Genomic DNA, 21,928 nt, shown 5'->3' with positions numbered 1-21,928 from the left:
GGAAGCCACGGTGTAGGAGAGGCACCAGTGAAGGGAATCCCCTGGGATCCTTTGATTTTGGGTGGTTTCCCCATTCTGCCTGGCTGCCATCCATGCGGGTCCCTCATGGAGTGAGGGTGATTCATTGCATCTCGCCTTCTCAGGATGCTGCTTGCAGCTGACGCAACGCGCCACGTGCACAGGGCTCAATGGAAAAAGGATGCTTGGGTCACTCCCCACGTGCTCACAGATCTGTCTGTCTGTCCATCCCCTGCCTCATTGGCATCTGGTGGTGCTGAGGGGGCTGGGATGCAGGGAGCATCCCGCCGTGCTGACCCAGGGGTGACGCACCAGCAGCTGGGAATGAGATCTGCGCATCCCCAGCTGCTGGTGGCCCACACCTCTGCGTGCTGGGATATGGCATTTCTGAGCACTCCATTGTGGGGATGCAGACATGTGAGCCTTTCTCCCCACCAGCCCAAGCCCCAAACTTCCCCTTGGACTCCTGTCTCTGACCTGAGCGGCACTGAAAAGCTTTTGTGCGGGGCTGTGAAAAGCAGACTCGGGGGGAGGATGTGGAGGTTGTGCAGGGGAAGGGATGCTATTCAGTGCCTCCCTCTTGTTCCTGGGTTTGCTAATGAGCAAATTAAGGGGCTGCTACAGCGAGAGCAGCGCAGGAGGCATTGCTGCTAGGGGTGAGCACAGGGATTGCTGCAGTTTGTGAGGCTGTCCCATGTCCTGGTGTTGACTTTTGCTGTCCTCTTGCCTTTTTCCTCCCTATCATCATGCATCCTATTAACACAGGGATGAAGCTACTTCCCTGTCCCTCCTTACAGCTCTGTTTACTGAAGGTATGTTTTTCCTTGCACCCAGAGCTGGTGGCTTGCTGCTGCCCTGCCTGCAGTGGGGTGACCCATATGGTCTTGCTGCTGGGTGAGCGCAGCCAGACACGCATGTGTGCATCAGGGCTATTAGCACTGAGCTGCTAACGAGGGAGCTCAGCACCTGAAGCCTGTTAGGAGGGTGGAGGCAGAGGGGTTATGGTGAATCTACTGCTGGTTGGAGCTGAAGAGCAGTGAGGAGGTTGTGATTCTTCTGTAGGTGAGTTTCTTTGGGGAGGGGGGGTTGTGTAGGAGCTGCTGCAGGGCCTCCTGGTTTTGGCTTTTATAGGATAGGTTTGGGATCCCAAGTGGTGTCTCAGTTTGGTGTCTGGATGTCCTTTAGGTGTGCACTGTGAGGGTATATCTTACTCCCAACTCTGCCCTTTGCAAGGGGAGCACCAGTGTGCTGTTTGTAGGGTGAGTGCCTTACACTGTGAGCTGGACAGGTGTGGGGGGGCTCTGAATAAAGTGTAAACTGTGTCTGGGAAAGTGCTGGAGAGAAAAGGACACTGAATGTGTAGGGGAGAGGGGAGGCTGTTGGTCTTGGGGTGGAGAGAGGGGTTTCAGAAGGTGGAACACAGGGATGAAATTATAGTGTGCCATAAAGCTTCCTGTGCTGGTTGATGTTCCAGAGCTCAGTCCAAGCCCTCCTGCCCTTATCTTGTGGCTGTGGTGCCCAAGCACTGCATCAGCCCGGTGTTGTGCTCTCAGGTCAGTGCTCAGTGTGCACCTGGGGACGTTGCTGTCCTCAGGAGATCCCCTGACTGCTCTGTGAGCATCACCTGCTGTCAGGGCAGGGTCTGGGCTTCCTGCAGGCAGCAATGGAGCAGGAGGCTCAGCTCTGACCCTGGCTGGGGTTTTAGCAGAGGGCATCTGCCCCAGGGTTGCAGATGGGGAGCTGAGGGTTCAGTCCCTTTCTTTTGGGCTCTGTCACACTGTGTTTCAAAACAGCTGTTGGGAGGCGTTCGCCTTTCCTTTGAAAAAGGTTGCTGGCTGACTTCAAAGAGCTGCTGTGCTCTTGGCTAAGCCCTGTCCCAGTGCTTGTCAGCAGAAATGGTGCTGCAAAAGCAAATGCAAGAGGCCAGGGGGAAGCCTGACCTCTTGCATTTCACTGTGCAGAATTGCTGGGGAGGGTGTGCAGGTCTCAGGTGTGTCGCAGTGCAAAAAGCTGCCCAGGTCGTGGCCTGAGGACCTTTGCTTTCATTGCATCTTTGCTTCCTTTTGAAGCAAACCGACCAAAAGCAGCAGGATGAGGTGCCAGCCTGGTGGTTGCACGCTCCCTGCCAAGTGGCTGCTCCTCTTGCTCTGTGTGTGGGCTGTACAGGGAGGGGGGGAACAGGAGAGCAAAGGGGATCCTGCTCTGTCTGTAGGGTCCCAGTTGCAACTGGTGGTGCTGCTGGTGTGGAGTGCTGCAAACAACACGAGGAGAAAGTGCCCCTCACTTTTCTTGCTGCTGAGGTCACGGTGTGTTTGCTATGCACACAGCTGGGCTGGAGGCCTGCACTCCCCCCCCCCCATCCCCTGCCCTCCTGCTCAGTGTCACCCTATGTCCTGTGGGGTGTCACCCATAGGTTCCCAGCACCCTTCCCTTGTGCCCCACGGTGGGCTCTGTGCCTTGGTTGGCCTGACCTTGCTGTCCCAGCTGTCCCAAATGCCAGTGCTGCCAGCCGTGTCCCGCAGCCCTTGTGCTGACTCCACAGCTCACCACCTGGCTGCTATATATATATTTTTTCCTAATCCCTCCCTGCTTTCTGTCCCATTCCCCAAAGGGTGTGGAGTCTGGATGCTGCCTTTCTCCTCCCAGGGCACCTGCAGGGCACCGTCCTGAAATGCATGCTGCCCAGGAAGGCTGCCTGCGCCCTGCACCCCACTCTGCAACCCTCCTTCCCTGCAGACCCCAGGCAGCACTTGCAGCTGGGAGTGTGCTGGTGGCATCCCTAGGCTTTACAATGCACTTTGCAGATACAGTTATTTGTTCCCTATAATAAAGAGGGAGGGAAGAGCTTTTCTTTTGACCTGTTGGTTTTCTTTTGCCCTCTCCATGTGAAATATCCCATGCGATGCCCTCCTCTCTCTCAGACAGGGGATGGTGCAAAGACTTTTCCAACACGCAGAGCATCTTGCAGCAGCTCGTGCTCCTTGTAAGGGACATCAGGCCAGGAGCTCTCGCTGGGCAGCATCCAGCCAGATGCTGCCTTGAAGTACTCCACAGAAGGGATCCCTGGCTGGAAAGGATGGCACAGGATTGTCCCTCTGGTGTGATGTTGCTCTCAGTCGGGATGTGAGAGGGACAAATTTGAGCAATGATGGGGCAGAGTGCCCCTAGGGTGAGGGCTGCACGCAGGGAAGGGGTTGCTGTGCCCTGCATGGGATGGGACTGGGGCCCTCGGGGAGGACCCAGAATTGCAGGGGTCACCTGCTGAGCTCAGTACAGTGCAGATACAGCCCTGGTGTAGGGACGTGGCCTCTGTGCAGGAGGGGAGTGCTGTGCTGGTGGCAGTCTCCCAGCAGCACCGGGCTTCCCTGTGCTGTGAGCAGCTGGGCTGGGAGCCCTTCCAGCTGCACCGTCCTCCAGGCCTTGGTGCAGGGCTCTGACTGCTCCACATCCACCTCCCTCTCCTGCTGGGCTGCAGGGATGGCCGTGCAGAGCCATGCAGAGGGATGCAGCAGCGCCGCATTTCAGTTTGCATTGACCCTGCGTTGCTTTGTGTGCTGCAGTGCTGTGCTCTGTTTTTGCAAAATGCGTCCTGTTTTGAATTGCTGGAAGGATGGGTTTGCAGAATGCATCATTTCCAGAGCTGTCAGGAGCACAGTTCTCCCCCCCTGCAACACCAGGGGAGGATGCACAGGGCCAGGCTGCTGCTGCAGGTCACGCTCTGCTCGGTGCAGCTGCTCTGCTCCCCCATGGCTGGTAACAGCCCCTGCAGCTGTTTGCCTGCGCTGGGACCATTTATTCCTGGATCTTCAGCTGTAGTGCAGGGAGCAAAGGTTGGGAGGGGGTGGAGGGGGGGGGGGTGGGCTCTGTTGGGGCTGCTGCCTGTGTGCACTTTGCAGCTCATCCCATGTATAAACCTGGCGCTGCTGTATTTTGTTTTTATTTTTCTCCCCCTGTTCTGCATCAGTGTGAGAGCTGCTGGGCTTTAGTTGCTCTCAGGAGGCTGAAGTCATCTGTTTGTGCTCAGAGTAGCAGCTGCGCCCTCAGACCTTCTCAGAGTGTGCTGGGACCCCCGTGGCTGGCTTGTGTCACATAGTGACCACTGTGCTTGCAGGGGAATATCCAATGGCCCATGTGAAATGGGGCTGGGGGTGCCCACATTGTTGCACTGCAGGTGTAGGAGCTCAGTGCTGGTGCTCAGCTTTGGAATGTTTCTGCTGCTGTGGGGGTCTGCTGCTCCCAGATACGGTGCACCCCTTGGATGTCCTCTGTGCTGTGCAACCTGACTCAGCCCCACTGTGTGCTGGGAACTTGCTGTGGGGTGAAACCCTCCAGATTGGGCAGTGTGCTCCATAGGGGCTCTGTAGGGTCAGCCTGGTTATTCGGTGCTCCTCCTGGCCCTGTGCACAGCCTCAGGAAATCACCACCTGGCTCCACACTGCTGCTTCCCATGGGGTTGGCTGGGGGGTGACAGATGGGAACAGGGGATGCTCGCATCAGTGGGGCTCAGGGTGGGCTTTGGGCATGCTCCATCTCTTGGGCACGGTTGTGGCCGCTGGGGACATCAGATGCTGCAGTAGGGGTGGGAGGAGAAGGACCATCCTCAGCAGGGGACAGCTGGTCTGTCAGCACTCAGTGGGCACTGTGGCTGACTTAGTGCATCGTTAGCAGGATGCATGGAGCCCATGTGTGTCAAGTGCCCTTCCTCAGGGCCGTGTCCCAGGGTGATGTGGTCCCCACTCCTTCCAACTCTGGGGTTGTGCCAGTGCCCTCGGAGCTGGAGATGCTTTGGTGATGGCCAACCCAACCTCTTGCTGGGAGGTTTGTGGCTGCAGGGATGGATGGACAGACAGACAGCTGCACAAGGCGTCTCCAGTGCCCTGCAGGGGGGGGGGGGGGAAGGGCACCATCCAACCCATCTGCCTGCAGTGTGTTCTTGGGTCAGCTTCTTGTCAGCTGATGATCAAGTGCTGGTGATGGTGGCTATCACCCTGCCCAGGATAAGCATGTATGTGTACCTCCCTCCCTGTCTGCACTGCTTCAACAGCTGCGTTTGCTTCTCCCTCTCTCCCCCCCTCCCTGGATTACCGCCGTGAGCGCAAACAAGCTGCACACAGAGCCCTTCAGTCCTCTGGGGGGGGGGGGAGAAGGAGGGGGACGACACCGTGCCAAGGTCAACCCCATGTGGGGACAGGACCTGGCTGCCACCACCACCACGGCTCTGGGGTGCGTGTGGCCCCCAGGGTGGTGGGTCTGGGGGGAGGGACAGGGCTGGAGCTGCTGCTGCTGCTGCCTCTGGATGGAGCACAGATGCCCTGACTGCGGTGTCCTGGGAGGGGGGGCTGAGTGTGCTCCTGCTGTCTTCTGTTTTCAGTCCAGAACATCTGCACAGTAATGAGGAAATCTGGGCTTTCTCCTGCTTCTCAGCCAGGTCCTGTCACGTCTTTCCTCTTCCAAAAAGGGGTTTGGTGGCGGTGTGTTATTAATCTTCCCCCCCCCCCCCCTCCCTGTTCCCACTGTTGCTGGTGCAGTGTAACCTGCTCCTTGCAGTCACCTCAAAACTGCACTGTGCACCCAGCACCCCTTTGGGGAGCCCTGTCCCATCCTTGGGCATGGGGGTTTTCCATGGGGGTCCCCTTTGGTGCAGGGGGTGTCCCCAGGGTGGATGACACGGTGGCATTGCAGTAAGGAGGATGTTGTGGTTCTGGCCAAGGATGCTGCCATTGCCCCCACCCTGGGGACACTTCCCTGCCGTGTGGTCACTGACCCTCTGCTCACCTGCACTGTGCTTGGGTTTGGCTCCCAAACACCCCCAGTGTTGGATATTTGTGGCAGTGAGCTGTGCTGCTGGGGCTCAGCACCCCGTGCATGTAGGAGAAGTTGGTTCTGTAGTGCAGCAGCGGGCCTCCTCTTCCTCACAGCTGATTCAGCTCTATGGCAAATGGCCCTGCAATAACTCCGTGTCCTTCCAACCCTCCGTGGTGCATTGGGGTCTGCCTGCTGCTGGGCTGGCCCTTTCCCCTAGCACCCTGCTCTCAGTGCTGCTGCGCTCTGCCTGGTGCCATCCATGCTCCATCTTCACCATCACCCATTTCTCCTTCCCATCCCTCTCTTTTTGCCCTTTTGCTGCATTTTCCTTCTCCCTCTGAGCAGAAGGAAGGGCAGAGCCAACAGGGACTCAACGAGAGCACATTCAGTGCCCTGCCTGTGCCCACGTGGGTCCCTTGTTCCCCATGGCTGCATTGGGGCCGGGGTCCTGCAGCCCCTAAAGGCGCACGGCGCACCCCACAGCTCAGTCCCCTTTGGCTCAGGACCTGGCACCTGGAGGTGACGTGCACCCTGTGTCCCTGTTGTGGGGACAGCCACACATTACTGGCTGCACAGCTGCTATTCCTGGCGGTGTGGGGCCGCTTTCCTGCAGCCAGCAACACGTCGGGCCAACTCAGGGCCGGCTCCCAGCAGCTGCTGCCCTTTTATTTTTAATTCCTTCAGCCCCTCTCTGTGCTGGACGGGGAGGGGATGAGGAATCCCCCCCCCATATGGGTGAGCTCCAGCCCTCTTGGGATCCCCCCCCTCCCCACCACCTCCTTAACCCAGCCATGTTTCGCTCCTGTTGAAATCCAAAATCCATTGGGTGGGTGGTTGCAAAAATAGCGCTGGGTTTTGGGAGCTGGGGGGGGGGGGGGTGTGTATGTGGGGGGGGGGAGGAGGGGGGTGGAGGTCCGGTTTCTCCCTTTCCTGGAGGAATTAGGGAGGCCACATGCTGCCAGGAGTGGTTGGCTGGTAGAGGCAAGCGGAGGCTCCGAGGAGGCGAGCAGGCGTCCGCACAGATGGAAATTTGATCACCCACGGCTCAACAGATTGTTTGATTTATTTTAAAATCAAGCAGATGGCTGCAACAGGAGTTTGTTTAAGTTCAGCTCTGAGCTGGGCCAGCGGCCAGGATACCCGGGGGGGTGGGGGGGGGGGGAGGAGGTGGAGAGGGGGGGGGGTGAGAGGCGTGCCAAAAAATGTTCAATGACTTTGGTCATCCACCACCTCTCCTCCTCCCCTCTCCCTTACGCACTGCTTGGCTCCCCCTTATTGCATCCCTGGCTCCAGCATCCTGTATTGTCCCCCCCCTAATGCACGTGGCTTTCCCTCACCCCCTGTCCCTCTTTTGCTTTTGGGGTGTCCTAAGGGTGGAAAGCAAAGGGAGAAGTAGAGCAGCCCCAATCTGTGGAGGGTTCCATATGGTACCCTTGTTCTCCTAGTTGGGGTCCCAATGGGTGCTGGGGGGGTTGGGAGGAGGGCTGGATGGGTCCCCAAGTCAGGGTGGCATAGATGGAAATGGGCTGTGATGCTGTCAGATGGGGGACATGCTGTGCCTGGCACAGGTTCCCCCCAATCGGGGCCACCCAGGGATGAAGGAAAGCCCCAGGCACGTGGCTGTGTCCCTGCTTAGGATGCTTTCGTGGCCTCGCTGCCATATGGCAGGCAGGGGAGGAGTTGGTGGGGAAGCAGTCTGGGATTTGCTTGAATGTCCTAAATGGCCTCATTTGGAGGGATGTTTGGGGGGGGCAGGTTGTGCTGCGCAGCTGCACCCCATTCCCCGTGCCATTAAGTGGTGATGCGGGGTCCCCACCATGGGCTGGGTGGGATGGAGGTGCTCCCCTTCTCGGGGCCAGCAGCTCTTAGCATCCCACTGGGGCTGCTTAGGGAGTGCTGTGTGTCATCCCACTGAGCTGGGGGTGTCCCCACGTAGTGGGGCCGGGGGGCTGCTGGGGATTGGGGTGGGAAGGGGTTAAGGCAGGCGAAGGCAAACAAGAGTGCTGCGGGGCCTGGGTGGCTGACAAGCCAAACAACTGTTTTTGACTCACTGTTGCTGCCTTGCCAAGCGCAATTGCTTCCACATTCCCATCCCCTTGGCTGGAGGGGTGCGTGGAGACGTTGGCTTTTTGGGAGGCTGCAGGGAGTGAAGGGGGATGCCGGGTGGTGGGGAGGGGGGGGGAGGTGGCAGCAGGGGGAGGCTGGCATGGTACTGCTGCTCTGCTCACCCCTCCTTTTTCCCCTTCCCTGCCAAGCACTGGAAGTGATGCTTCCGGGATGGAGCATCCCCTCTGCCAGCCCCAGAGTTTGGAGAAGGGCTGGGAGTGACATCCCTGTGCCTGTAGGGCTGGAGCCCCCCCCACTCCTCGGTGTATCCCTTGCAGCATCCCTGCAGGGCCAAGGGATGAGCCCTCTGCAGCCCCATATGGTGATGGTGGCACTGTTCCTGGCTGGGGGCAGCAATGTGAGCCCTGGGAGCTGGGCTTTGCTGGTTTGAGGAAGGGGTGGGCTTCTCGAGGGGGCTGCTGCTGGGTGGATTTAATGATCTTTGGAGCCTTTTTTATATATATATATAATTATTTTGTTCCTTGGGATGATTTCTTGGCAAACAAGGCGTCATTTTCAAGCACTGAGCTCTGCTGCCTCTAAACTCCTGGCTGCTAAGTGGGATGGAGGAGAGCCTGCTCTTAAAAAAAAAAAAAAAAAAAAAGAGCGACTTGCCCTCAAGCAAACAGACAAAAACCAGCCAAAAAAACCAAAAAAAAACAGAGGGATTTGGGGCAGTTTGGGCTGATCTGTATGCTTTTGCAGCACTGGGGGAGCAGGAACAGCCAGGGCTGGGTCTGCTGGGGACATGGGCAGCCTGGTCTGGTGGTTGGTGACCCTGCACGTAGCAGGGGCTTGAAACTAGATGATGACTGTGGTCCTTTCCAACACAGGCCATTCTAGGATTCTGTGACATGGACCCATGCTCCAGCCCTGATGGCGGTGACTTTGCTGCTGGGCATCGCCTTTGCTGGCCCATCTCAGCATCCCCATCACCCTGAGTGCGGGGCCATCACTGGGGCTGCTCTGCTGGAGAAAGAAGCCGGAGCCCCCCCCAGAAAAAAAAAAAAAGGATGTGCAACTAGAGGCAGTGATGGGGCAGCTCCCCTTCCCCAGGCGGCAGATGGGGCTCGCAGCGCGCCGTGGGGCCGGGGAGCAGCAGCTCTGCCTCCTCATGTGTTTGCAAATCCTCACCAGCTGAGGGGATTAAAGCCGGCATCTGGCTTGCTTTATGATATTAAAACAAAGGGAGTCGGAGGCGCCATGATTGGGGCAGGGAGGGGAGGGAGGGGGGCTCACCGAGGTGTAGCTGCTGGGAAAATATGTCGGAATCCTCTGCAGCCGTTCCCGAGGGGTTTTCCTGGGCAATACTGCAGCACAGCACTGCTGGGGGGGGTGGGGGTGTGGGGGGGGTGGTAGGGGTGTTCCCACTGCCCCAGTGGGATGCAGGCTCTGGATGTGGGGTGCTGTAAGGGTGGGCTGTGGGGTTGCTCCGTGCTCTGCTCTGCAAGGCAGCAAGAATTCAGGAAGCCGACGCGCGGCGAGTGCCAAGTGCGGCTGTACCGCAGCCAAACCCCCGCTTGTTTGCTCGTCTTGCTGGAGCCAGTGAGTGACCTTATTAGCTTAGGGGGCAGCTGCCTTATTAACACACATCTGGCTGCGAGGAGGCCGCATAGGCCCTATATTGTCTCCCTGCCCGCTCCCAGCCCTGCGGTACCTTGCAGGAATGCTGCTGGGGGGCTCGCCTGGGGGCAGGCTGGCAATGGGGCTGGGGGCAGGATGGGGTGGGCTGGGCTTTGGGGGGGGGTATGGGAGGCTACAATTTAAGCTTCTAATCCGTGGAATGGAGGTGTGCTGTTGGTGTTCCTGTGGGTGCTGCCCCCACCTTCCTGCCCATTGCCACGGCCCCGTACATCATTATGAGGCCCCATAGGGGGGTCCCCATGTTGGGGATGGACCGCCTGTGCAGCATCCTGCATTGCAATCTGGGATGGGATTAGAGCCCTGCGCCTTGGGGATTTCAGGATTGGGCCACTCGTGTGCATTTCCCCATTCCTGGTGGATGGGAGATGGGCAGCGGAGCATCCCACAGCTTTGGGTTTCTCTGTTGGGCCACCCCAATTCCAAGCTATAGCAGTGGCTGTGCACCCATGTCCCACCTCCACGTCCATAGGACCCCCACCCACCTACCACAGCCCAGCACCCACCCAGCACCTCAGCATCCCCTCCTGCTGTGGATACCCCTGACCTGGGGGGTGGCCCTGGAGCTGCTTTGCCCCACACCAGCAGAGCCCCCCACAGGGCTGGGGCCAGGCGCCAGGCAGTGATGCCCTTTGTCCCTCTTGGCACACACGGCAGCTCGGCAGCTCTTGGCTTCTCCCTCCTGTTTTGGAAATTCAAAACATTTACAGGGCGGCCCACTCGCGCCCTCCCTGCCACGGAGCGAAGCATTTGGCTGACTCCTCTGCTTTCCTTGGCTGCTGCTCCCTCTTGTTCGAGCTCTGCGGGGCCTTTTCTCCATCCCCTCCCCTTATTTTTTTTTTCTTCCCCTTTTTCTCTCTCTTTTTTTTTCTCCCTATGGTGTAAGCTCCCCAGACAACACCCTCTCACAGGAAAACCTCTTGTGGTGCTGGTGGGGGCACAGCCCTATGAGCTCCATCCCTCTCCGTGCCACATCCCCATGTGCTGACCTTGCTCTCTGCTGGGAAGGGCAGCGCGATGCTGCACCAGCGCTAATGAGCTCTGCCTGAGCAGCAGCATTAATTAGCTCCTGGGGGGGGGGAGAGGCTGAGCATCCCATCCCACTGCTGGGAGCACAGCACAGAACTCCTGCAGCCATCGGTGCTTTTGGCTGGGTGCTCACCTATGGGTCACACATCCTTCCTCCCACACCTGTGGGTTTCCCAGTTCCCTCCTGGGGCTGTTATCCTGCTACTGGGAGGGGGCACTGTGCTTGTTTTGGGGGCGTTTAGGAGGATTTGGGGGGAGGATGTCCTCCTGCTGCCCCAAGAAGTGGTGCCCCCTCTCGATCCTACGAGGAGGGGAGACTGGAGATGGAGCATGGCACATGGATGATGGGCGGGCAGGGAGGGCCGAGTAGGGACGTGGTTTCAGGTCTGGGAAGGTCGCGAGGACGCGGAGCTTGAACTTGAATGAGCTGCTAATTGCGCCGTGCCTAATTACAGGGAGAAAGCAAATCGCTCCGGTGCTTCAGCCAGTGTCTGACACGGAATAACGAGGATAATTAGCAATCAGACGGGAAGCTGCCACCTCCTTGTGCCCTGCAGCCCTGGGGAGCCCCCCCCCCCCTTCCCACTCAGGGCACTCGCGTTGCTGTAACCACCACCCCCCCCCAAAAAAAAAAAAAAAAACACCTCAGCGCATCTGTCCCATACAGCCCTTGTGCCTCCCCCAGGAAGCAGTACGGTGGGGATGGGGGGGGGGGCACAGATGGTGACCCAGAACCTTTTGTCTTCCCCTGGGAGGGGGGTTTGGAGGGGGGTAGGGGGGGGGGGTGGGCAGCAGCCTGACAGCCGTGCGCGCAGCTTGCGCTTGCACTAACGCGTGCGGCCGCTAGGGGGCGCCACCGCCCTTTGAGCGCCTTGCGGGGCCGCTGCCCCCAACCTCGGCACCGAGCGACCTCAGGTCCCGCTTCTTAGTGGCCCCCTGAGAGGGGTACTGAGCCCCCCCCCAAGCTGGTATCGTTGCTGCGCTTAAGGAGAACAAGGAGCATGCGTTTCCAAATTAACTTTGCCTTTTGGTGCTGCTGTGATTGATTTAGGGATGCTCTCGTCCAGTGCTGGGTGGGCTCATCCCAAACTGGCACCTGGCATCCCCAGGACAGCACGGTGCTTCAGTGCAGTATCCTGTCCTGTACTCTTGTACCACCCTCCTACCCCTGCGTGCCCCCCTCCTGTCCCTTTGTACCACCCTCTCACTGCCCTCAGGCACCCAAAGTTTGGGGGATACCCTCCTTCCAGGCCCCAAAGGACCCCCAGGTGCTCCCACACGGGTTGGGCACGAGGCATTTCGGAGATCTCTGTCCCTTTGGGGCTTTCCATCCTGCACGACGTGACACCCATGGGGCGCCTCCTCCCAGTGGGTCCCTGGAGCTGCATGCAGAGAGGCCCATGCAGTGAGTGGCACAGCAGGGATGGGGCAGGGGGAGGGCAGAGGTCACCTCACATGTCCTCCTACGTGCACATCTCCTTGCTGCCTCTCCTCCTTTTCTTTTTTCTCTCCCCCCCCCCCCCCCCCCCTCTTTGAGCAGCTGTTCTCTAATAAGCTGTTAATGATGATACAGTAAGTAGGAGCAGGGAGTCCTGCGGGAGCTGCCACGATTTGTGTAATTGGTCTCGGAGGAGACAAAAGTATCTAATATTTACATGGTGGTATTAATCCCCGGGGAGCGCTGTCTGGGCTGGCAGGGAAGGCAGCTCTGGGCCCCAACCTGTCTGCTCCCATCTGACAGATCACTGCTGTGCTCATGGGTGGGAGTTGGAGTGCTGGGGGGTGGGCAGGGGGTTGGGTAAAGCATCCGTGGGGCAGAGCATCCCTTAGCTGGGGGGGGGGATTTGGGGATGGGGGTTTGGCTGCTTTGCCAAAGGAGGATGCTCTGGGGGTACGTAGTGCAACAGGAGCCGGGGGATCCCCAGGGTGGATTTGTGAGGGCTTTGTCCGGGCTCCATATGGGCGCAGATTAAAGGGATGTGTTCCATATGGGCAGATTAGTGAGGCACACGCGCTGCAGAGCTGCTGACACTGGGGGAGCTGCTGGGGCTGGGGGAGGGGGGGGGGAGCAGCACTGAGGTGGGGTGACAGGTGTGGAGGATGCTCCCAGATGGGCAGCTTGCTCCTGTTTGTCTGGGTGAGCCATGAACCCATCCATTGTGTTCTGCGTGCTGCTGGTGTAGGGGAAACTGAGGCACAGAGGGGTGGGGAGCAGCCAGGCTCTGTCTGTGCTCCCTCCAGGCAGCCCTGCAGCCAGCATCCCAACCCTACAGAGGCCACTGGGGCATTCCCACGTCCTCTTTAGCCTCTGTGTCACAAAGGCTTTGGGACTGTCTCCCTTCCTCCCCAAAGCTCTACCAAAGGTGTTTCTCCCCTGTGCCATTGCTTGCAGCAGTGGGATGCCCAAGGCAGGGGTACCAGTGTGGGTCACCCATCACCCATGTGGAGGTGCTGAGCACATTGTGACCCCCAACAGGGCTTTTGCATCCATATCACCCCCCCCGGGGCAGAGGATATGGACCCCCTGCAGTGTCACACTCTCCCTCTTCCCACTGAGATTCCCATTTTCCCATTGCTGTGGCAACCTCCAGCATGGCAACGTGGTACCTTCTGTTAAGGGACATCATGCACGTGCCCTCCCCAGGCCCAGGGTCCTGTGGGGGGGTAGTGAGGAGTGGGGCATGCAATGGGGACAGTTGGAGGTGGCTGCCTTGCAGCGTCCCCAAGGCTCCGTGGTTGTACAGCTGTCACCTGCCACGTGCTGGGCTCGGTGGTGGCACTCACCCTTTGTCCTTAGGGGACATTGGGTGGCTTTGGTGGGGGTAGATAGGGAATTGTCACCTTGATGCTTTTGCTGTGTAGCTGGTGGTGCCTCCCTCCTGCCTTATCCCATAGTGCTGGTGCCACCTCTGCTGTGCTGGGAGCGGCTGCAGGAATGTCCCCATACCAGGGAATCAGGGACCTCCCTGCTGACCCATGGCCATTTGGACATGGGAGCTGCTTGGAGGGCAGTGGAGTTGGAAATGGGGTTTGTCATGGGGTATGAGTACAATGGATCCATGATGGGGTCCCCAAGGAGGTCCCCATTGGGGTTTGAATTGGGGTCCCCAATGGGGTCCCCAGTAGGGATCCCAGTGGGGTCTACAATGAGGTTGACAATGGGGTTCTGAATGGGGTTCCTAATGAAATCCCCCATGATGTTCTCAGTGGGGTCCATGTGTCCCTGCCTTGGGTCAGTTGTCCCCTCGGCGTGCAGCTGGTGGCTGAGAACAGCATCCACAGCACTTGCAGGCTCAAGGAGGGGGTACAGCCCTTGTGTGTGTGTTTGGGGGGGGGGGGGGTGGCCCCTCCCTTGCCTCCTTCCCCACCCCTCCTGCGTTATCTCCTAAGTCTGCTAAGCAGGGGAATTGCTACAGCCACCATCTGTGAGCTGCCAATAATGGGATTAACTCCTTCCCCTCGGCTGGGGCTGCGTTCCTGGCACCCCCTCACAGCATCCCTGGTGCTGAGTGGGACATCCCTGTAACCAAGGGGCTCTGGGGACATCCAGCTCCCCATTCCCCATACAGAGGGTCAGATCCAGTGTCGAGGCCCCCTCTAACTTGGTATTTTGGGGAGAAATAAAGAAAAAAAAAAGGGAAGACACCTTTGGAAAAAGGAGAGGGGTTGTGCAATCGGACACTGTGCTGAAATAACGCCGTGCTGAAATAATGCTGTGCTGAAATAATGCCATGCCTCTGGCCCCCAGCTGTGCCACAGCCCGGCCATCACGTTGCCTCCTGCCTGCCTCAGTTTCCCCTCCTGTGGTTTATATTTTAGAGGGGGGTGAGCAGGCTGAGCCCTGCCTCCACGTGCGGCATCCATGCAGGGTGTCTGGTGACCCTTCCAGGGAGCGATATGAAGGGGGGGCATGGAGGCAGCTCCCCCCCCCCAAGCTCCATTCTGCAGGTTAGGGCCTTTTGGGGGCGGGCAGCCTCTGCTAATCCTCTTAGGCTGCGCCCAGAGCAGCTGGCGAGGCTGCAGCTCCCTCCCAACAGGTGCCCCCCAGGACCCCCCCCCCTCCATGCCCAGGGCTGTGTGCGGGGCACAGGGCTCCCCCCACCGCAGGCAGCCCCCTCCCCATCAGGCCGGCCCGGGAGCGCTCATTAATTATCTAATCTTCCCTTTATGTTTAATTTACAGCCCCGCGCGGCTCTGGCCATATGCTGCTTTTGTTGTGTCTGGCTCTTTGTTGTGGCAGGCAGCGCTGGCTGCCCAGACCCCCCCGCCAGCCTTTGATCCCCCCCCCCCTCTCCATCCTCCCCAGCCACCCCACAGGCACCTTGGCGAGCCCCCCCGGGGCTGGAGGGGGGAGGCACTGTGGGGAGGGGGCACATTGCCTTTTTTTTTTCCCCTTCCTTATTAATTTCCCTGCCTGCCCCCCCCCCCCCCCTTCACCCCCCCCCCACTTCCCCTCCCCTCTCGCCCGGCTCTCCCTGGCAGCTCCAGATTTGTGTGCATGCAGCCGTGCCTCCTCCCTGCTCCGCTGCCACCACGGGGTCACTGCTCGTCCCCTCCGGCTGTGCCACGCAGGTAGGTGACATACAGGTGGCCCCTGGCCCTACAGAAGGTTTGGGAGGGGGCTCCACGCCCCCAGTGTGGGAATTGGTGGGAGAAGGATGTGCTCCCCCCATCCCCTCCCCAGGACTCCCCAGCGGTGTGCTTGGGGACATGGATTTGTTGGGGGGGGACAGGACACGTGGGTGGGAATGCATGGGGGGGAGCGTGGCAGTGGGGGTCCTTGTGGGACTCTGAGCTGTTGTGAACTTGCTGCAAAGTTTGCAAAGTGCTGCTGGTGTGGTTTAGTTGTTTGGATCTGCTCTGGGGTGATTGGAAGGGGGGGGGGCGAAGGGGCTGGGGGTGTTTCTCTGGTTCTGTGGGCAGCGTAATCCTTGTTTGGGGTTTTTTTGTTTTGGTGGGAGGATGAAAACTTCTTTGTCAGCACCTTGCTTGTGGCAGGGGATGAGGTGGGACATGCTGGTCCCAAAGGATGCTGAACCCCAAAGGATGCTGGTCCCCAAAAGATGCTGATCTCCAAGGGATTCTGGACCCTAAAGGATGCCAGTCCCTGAAGGTAGCTGATCCCCAAGGGATGCTGATCCCCAAGGGATGCTTGTCCCTAAAGGATGCTGTACCCCAGGGGATGCCTGTTTCTGGTGGGCCTGTTTCAGAAGCATCCCTTCCAGCCCCCCACTGCTGCACTCCCTCCATGCAGGCTGGGATGGAGTTGGCCAAGCCACAGCACTGGGCTTTGGGACAGAAGGGTCACCGTGACCCTGTCAACACGCTCTGGCTCTGCTCTGTCTCCTCTGCCAGGAGCCACGGAGTGGTGGTGGTGGGGACAAACCCCATTTCACAGCGGGGCGTTGCTGCAGCAGGGACAATCTGCAATGGGTTTGGGGTACGGTATATGGGATTGGAGAGAGATGGGCTGGGGGCAGGATGCAGAGTGCCCCAAGAGGAGCAGATGGGGTTCCTGGTGCAGGCTGGCACTGCTGCTGGCACTGCTGCTCGCTCTGCCTGCGGGTGAGGGTTGCTCTGTGCTGTGTGTTGCTCTGTGCCTCGCATTGCAGGCTCTGTGCCACCACCCCAGCCTCAGGCTCTGCTCTTCCCCAGGGCTTTGCACGATCCTGGTGCTGGATGTCCAGTGAAAGGGGCGATTGTTGGCCCCGAGGCGGGCGGTTCCAGCTCTGTGTGTGGCCGGGCTGTGGGTTGCAGGGTGGCTGTTGGCCCCCTGCCCATCACCGTGCCCTTTTCCAAAGGCGGCTCCTTGTGGGCACCGCTTGGCTGCCGTCCTCCTGCCAGCTCTGCTGGGCTGAGAGCCGTGCTGGGAGTGGTGCCACTGCTGTCATGAGTTTGCCATCCTCAGCCCTGCGGTGGGTTTTGCTCTGCACCTCCATGCTGGCACCATCCCTATGGCAAAGCCTGGCCTAGGGGAGCCCAGAGGGGACTGTGTGGTTTGCTGTGAGCGTGGCCCTGTTGAAAAGTCCCTCTGGGGAGGTGCCTGTTGGCTGCACAAGTGATGCGTCAGCCTGAAAGCCCCTGGTTTCCCAGTGCAGTGTTTGCTCCCCATCCCCAGGCATTGATCCTGGGGGGGCTCATGGGACATCCCATTTTGGGTAGCATGATGAGATGCCCTGCCCCCTGCTTGGATACCCACTGCCTGCGCATCCGTCCCCTCCCAGCTCGCTTGTCACCTAATGGTGCAGTGCATCCCAATGGCTTTTTAAGTGCTTAATGGTGCGCGGGGCTAATGGTGCGGCTTCCCTCTGCTCGTGCTGCCCGGGCAGATGGATGGTGTCAGGACTCAGTGCTGCCCAAACCTATGGGGATAAGGATGGGGCTGGGGGCTGTGTGCGGGTGCAGCCTGCCCACCTCTCCTCCCGCCTCCCTGCAACCGCTCAGAGCAGTAATGTCATCATAAACGATATTTATCTCGAGGTGATAAAAATCTATTTCCAGCGACCTCTTGGAAATGGCCCTCGTAAAACCAGGCAGCAGACGGAGGCAGGAGGCAGCCAGCACTGCTCCTCCCAACCGTGTGCATCGATTGCAGCTGCAAATGCCCCACAGCTGCTGGGCACGGCTGGTGGAGGCTCCAGCATCCTGGGGTTGGAGCATCCTTGGGCTTGGGGAACCCTGGCCTTGAACATCCTGGGACTCGAACATCCCATGGTTCAAGCACCTCTGGGCTCAGGGATCCCTGGGCTTAGGGATCCCTGGATCTCAAGCATCCTGATGCTGCAACATCTCTCTCCAGAATGCAAAGAAAGGAGCAGAGGGCTGCTCCTGTTCCAACAAGCAGGATGGGAGCTTCCTTGTGTAGTAGGGAGCAGCTTGTTAGAGTGTCTCCAATGTCACACCTTTGGGGAACAACTGTTGGAGATGCTTGGTCCCCAGCCAGGGGGCTATTTTTTGAGGTGGGATGCTGAGCTGCATGCTGGATCAGTCCCGCAGCTCCCCCCAGCTCAGGGCCATGCATCCCTGCTCTTGCAGCCCCATCCCCTCAGTGCTGATTGCTGGGTGCTGATTCAGCCTTTTCCCTCCCAGCACTAATTACTCAGCCTGTTGCAAAGTCTTGGCCATAAATTGTTTGGTGGGAGCAGGCCCGGCAGGCGGAAAGCCTCCTTGGCTCCCTTCCCTGCTGACCTGAGCAGGGATCTGTGACCCTTTGCAATGCATCAGCACGCTGAGTCGGGGGCCCCCATGCACCCTAATGGGGACCCTTTGCCCTGGGCTTCCCCCATCCTCCCTGCCTGCTTTTGGGGCAGAATCCCTCCTCCCTGCCCTTCATTCCTCCTGCTTGCTGCTCTCCAGTCCTCTATAACTGGGGACAGCAGGGGACTGGGTGCCTGCAGAGCCCTACCCAGGGGCTGGGTGTGCGCTGGGGTGCTCGGTGCCGTGCTGAGGGCACACCACAGGTGTTAGCTTGACTTCAGGTCTCCCTTGCAGATGGTGTGTGTTTAATGTGCAGCTCGCTGTAAGTCTGTCTTTAGATGGCAGGAGGGAGCTGGGAACAGCAGGTTGAGCAGTGCAGCCGGATGAGAATGGAGGATAGGGGGCACTGAGTCTTTACTGCTGATGGTGTGGCCCCTGGGCACGGCTGCATGGCACCCACTGGGATCTGTGGGCATCCTGCCCTGCCTGTGTTCCCCCCAGGACACCAGGAGAGGTGCCCCCATTTGGTGTCTCAGTGGTGTCCTAATGAGGTCCTACTGGATGGTGCTGGGATGCTGCCATGTGCCCAAAGCCACCCCAACGCCCCATTGTCCCTGGGGAGGTTTGATCAGGATGCCATGCCTGTGTGCAATGGGATTGGTGTGTTTTTTGGGAATGTCCCAAAAACATGAGCTGCTATGGGGCAGGAGGGGTTTTCCAGGGTGAAAAGCCCCTTTGGGCAGCATGGGCAGGTATATAGTGCGTTGGGGAGTGTCGTGTGCCTGCGGGGATGGGACAGCACTGCAGGCAGAGGTGGGTGAGTACAGTGCTGCCGTGTCCCTGTGGTGTGCCTGTGATGAGGAGGGTGGGAGTGAGCAGAGCAGCAGAACTTCCCGAAGGGTTTCTGCCCTGCACGGAGTGGGTGGATGCAGAGTTTGGGTCCCCCCTGGAGCCTCAGGTTGTACTCTGGGCAAGATGGAAGCTGCAGGGACAGCTGGGGGTGAGCGGAGTGCCCAGGGAGGATCGGCCCTATTTCATCTGTTCTTTTTGAAGCCTGATGATGGCCGTGAGATCAGTGTGCAGCACAGCCTTGGGGACTTCCTTGTGGGTTTGATGGGACTGAGCGTCCCCATGCACACGGCTCTGCTGCTGGTGCTGGGAGTGGTGGTGGTGGTGTCCTTGCCTCAGTTTCCTTGGGTAGAGAGAACTGACAGAGCTGTGTCCCCTCGTGGTCGGGGCTGCACCGGGCTCCCAGCTTCCATGTACAGCTCGAGGTGCAGTGGGGTTGCAGCAGCAGCATCTCTGCCAAATGGCAAATCCCGTGACCTGAGAAAACCGAGGAAATCGGGGCCGTGGAAGGGACGGGGCTTGGCCAGGGCAGGCAGCAGCAGCAGCAGCAGGGCTGGAGGAAGCCTGCAGCGGGCGGCCACCCCCCCCTTTGCCTCCCCCTCCATCACCTCCCCGCTCGCTCGTGAACAAATGTCTGTTCTTGCAAAAAAAAGAAGTGACAGGGGTCGTCTCAGTGCTTTCCACATGACCTGCCCGGGAACAGAGGACGTCTTTGTTAATCCACTGAGCTGTCAGTTCAGCCTCTTCACAAAAGGCATAAACCACTTATTGCTGTTCTCACCCCTGACCCCGGATCCGCCTGCGCGGCCCCCATTGTGCTGCCCCGAGGAAGCTGGCAAACAATTTAGGCTGCGCGGAGCCGCATCTGCGCGCCCGCCACCTCGCCTGGCAGCTGCCGTGCAGGGCTGGGGGCTGCCACAATGGGACCCCCCTCCGCCCGCCCTGTGTCCCCAAGCAGCTGGTTGGGGGTAGAGGGGAGGAGGGGGGGGGAGGGTGTGTGCTGGGTGCTGCGCCCCTCGGCCCCAAACCCCTTAATGAGGGGATGAAAGCTCCTTAGGGCCGTTGGCTGGGACAGGCTGGGACGGCAGCTTTAGGTAAAGCCGCTTAGGGTTGGGCACAAAGCCGGGCTAGAATAGCTAGGGGAGGGATGGGGCGATGCTTGCACCCCCCCCCCCAGCCTTGAGTGATGCCCTGGGGTGGGGGCTGAGCACATGCCGGGCTCCCATCCTTCCCCCCCCAATGCCCTGACCCCACTGTGTGCTGGGGCAATTAGCCGCTGTTGCTTTGGGACTATGTATAACCCAAATTGCTGCCTGTTAGCTCGCTGTCACCATCGCTGCGGTGACGTCGGGTGAGATCATGTCACCAGGACGGGAGGGGGGGGCACACCGCAGGGACACGCCGTGGGGTCCCATGGGATGGAGGTGGGCACTGGGGTCAGGCTGTGTTCCTCGGGGTCCTGCAGGGTGAACAAGAGCAGATTGTGTGGGATCCTGGTGGTAACCACAGCCCCGTGGTGACACACGGTGCAGCCGCCGCCGTGCCCACGCGGGCGCCATGCCGTGCCACGCAGGGTGCCAATGACATGGGGGTGTGGTGGGTGGGATGCTGACCGCTGTTGGGATGCTCAGCATCACCCCATGTTCCCTGCATCCCAGCAGTGCCGGTGTGTGGGGGCCACCTGGCTTGGGCACATCCTCAACACGAGAAGGGTTAATGCCATCAGCTCCCTCTGGAGCTTTTTGTTTCTTTTTTTTTTTTTTTTTAAATTTATTTTTCTCCTTCCTCTTTTTAATTACGGGTTATCATGGTTGTAATTGCAGGTTCCAACTTTCTGCAAGCAAACACGGCTCAGAAACTTGAAACACAGCAGCGGGGGCTGGTGGGCACCATGGTGCCTTGCCGTGTCCCTCCCCCATGGGGAGACTGTGCAGCAAGGCTGTGCTTTTAGGGGAAAACCCTCTGCTTTCCTAGGCTATGGGACCTGTGGACACGTGCCCTTTGCTTTCCCATCCCAACAACCATCCCAAAGCCTGTGGGTACCTAATGATGGGTGCAGAAGCAGTGAGCCCTTGGCCGGTGTGTGGGAAGGGGGGATGCAGGCATACTGCATCCAGCACTGAACGTCGCTCCCCTGGCTCTGCTTTGAGCCTTTTCTCCCCCCTTTTGCCTCCTGCCCTGATGCCTGCCCCTCTCCCCTGGGCAGGTATTAATAGGGCAGTGATTGCTCAGGGCGAGCGGCCGCCGCCTGCCTGACAGCTCAATTCTTTCTGTGTTAATAACATCACGTAGCAATGTCACGTCGATGTCACCTCGCCGCCGGCCTGGGGCTGTGGCACGGCTGCTCTGTGTTATGGGATCACCTCCCGGGTCAGGTATTCGGGATTTTGTGCTCTCACCTTGCCCGGCACCTCGGGGTGCTGCAAACAGGGGAGCACCCGGCTCAGCCCTAATTGGGAGTGAGGCTTTGAGGACACGGCCCCCCTCTGAGGATGCTTTATCTGGGTGGACAGATCCCTCCTAATTGAGCAGATATTCCATGTTCGCAAACAGATGGCTCCTTTGCATCAATTATTCCTTATCTGTGTAACCGGGGATGATTTGCTGACAGATAGCACGGGGTGAACTTAAAGCATGGGGGAGGCCCGTGTGCTCCATACTTGCTCACATCGGGGGCTCTGGCTCCTCCCTGCTGGACCTAGGGGGGCACAGACCCCAACTGGGGGTCCTGGTTGCCTGGCAGAACCCATCTGCATCTCTTTGCATCTCAACACCCCCTGCAGGAAAAGAAGGGATTGGGGCTGCCCAGCTGAACCCGTATCTGTTGCTCCCCCATTGCGCATTGCTCAGTGCTGCTGTGACACGCGGCCAGGGCTGATTAATGCTAATTAATGACGAGTTGCTGTAGGTATCAACACGCGCCCCAACCCTTTCCCTTGCCCATAGGTAGGGGATTGCTGGGGCTGCACCCTGGGGCTGTGCTTCCAGCATTGGCACTGCCATCTGCTTCTGTGGGGTGGAAAGGAGCACCCCACAGCCGTGTGGTGGTGGCCAGGGTGGCACTCTGCCAATTGGAGCCACTTGAGGGCTCACGGGATGCGCCGAGTGCTCGCGGTTGCGCGGCGCTGCCATATGGATTCCATAAATTAAACCTTTCCAGGAAGCGAGCGGTAAATTTATACGGCTGCTCGCATGTGTGGCTCATTGAGTCTGAGGGCTTCCCAGCAAAATTCATGTGCCATCCATCTCACTTAGGCTCTCCAGGTTTATAGGACTAATCCCG

The 21,928-nt window shown here is 59.2% G+C and overlaps 1 protein-coding gene across 2 annotated transcripts in view; it reads left to right on the top strand.

The window, feature by feature from the left end:
• GSE1 (Gse1 coiled-coil protein) overlaps nt 1-21,928 on the top strand; it is an 85,738-nt gene that overhangs the window by 2,876 nt on the left and 60,934 nt on the right. The window contains exon 1 of one of the 2 annotated variants that reach the window (XM_090149452.1): nt 15,082-15,171. The exons of the other annotated variant lie outside the window; for it this stretch is intronic. The gene's annotated coding sequence lies outside the window, so the exon portion shown is untranslated. Of the gene's footprint in view, nt 1-15,081; nt 15,172-21,928 lie in introns of those variants that run through there. 2 annotated transcript variants of the gene reach the window in all.

Source organism: Phasianus colchicus, chromosome 13 (genome assembly GCF_987193195.1).
Source record: "Phasianus colchicus chromosome 13, bPhaCol1.hap1.1, whole genome shotgun sequence".
Taxonomy (NCBI): Eukaryota; Metazoa; Chordata; class Aves; order Galliformes; family Phasianidae; genus Phasianus; species Phasianus colchicus.
Note: the sequence above shows the minus strand (reverse complement) of the source record. Positions and strands in the feature narration are given on the sequence as shown.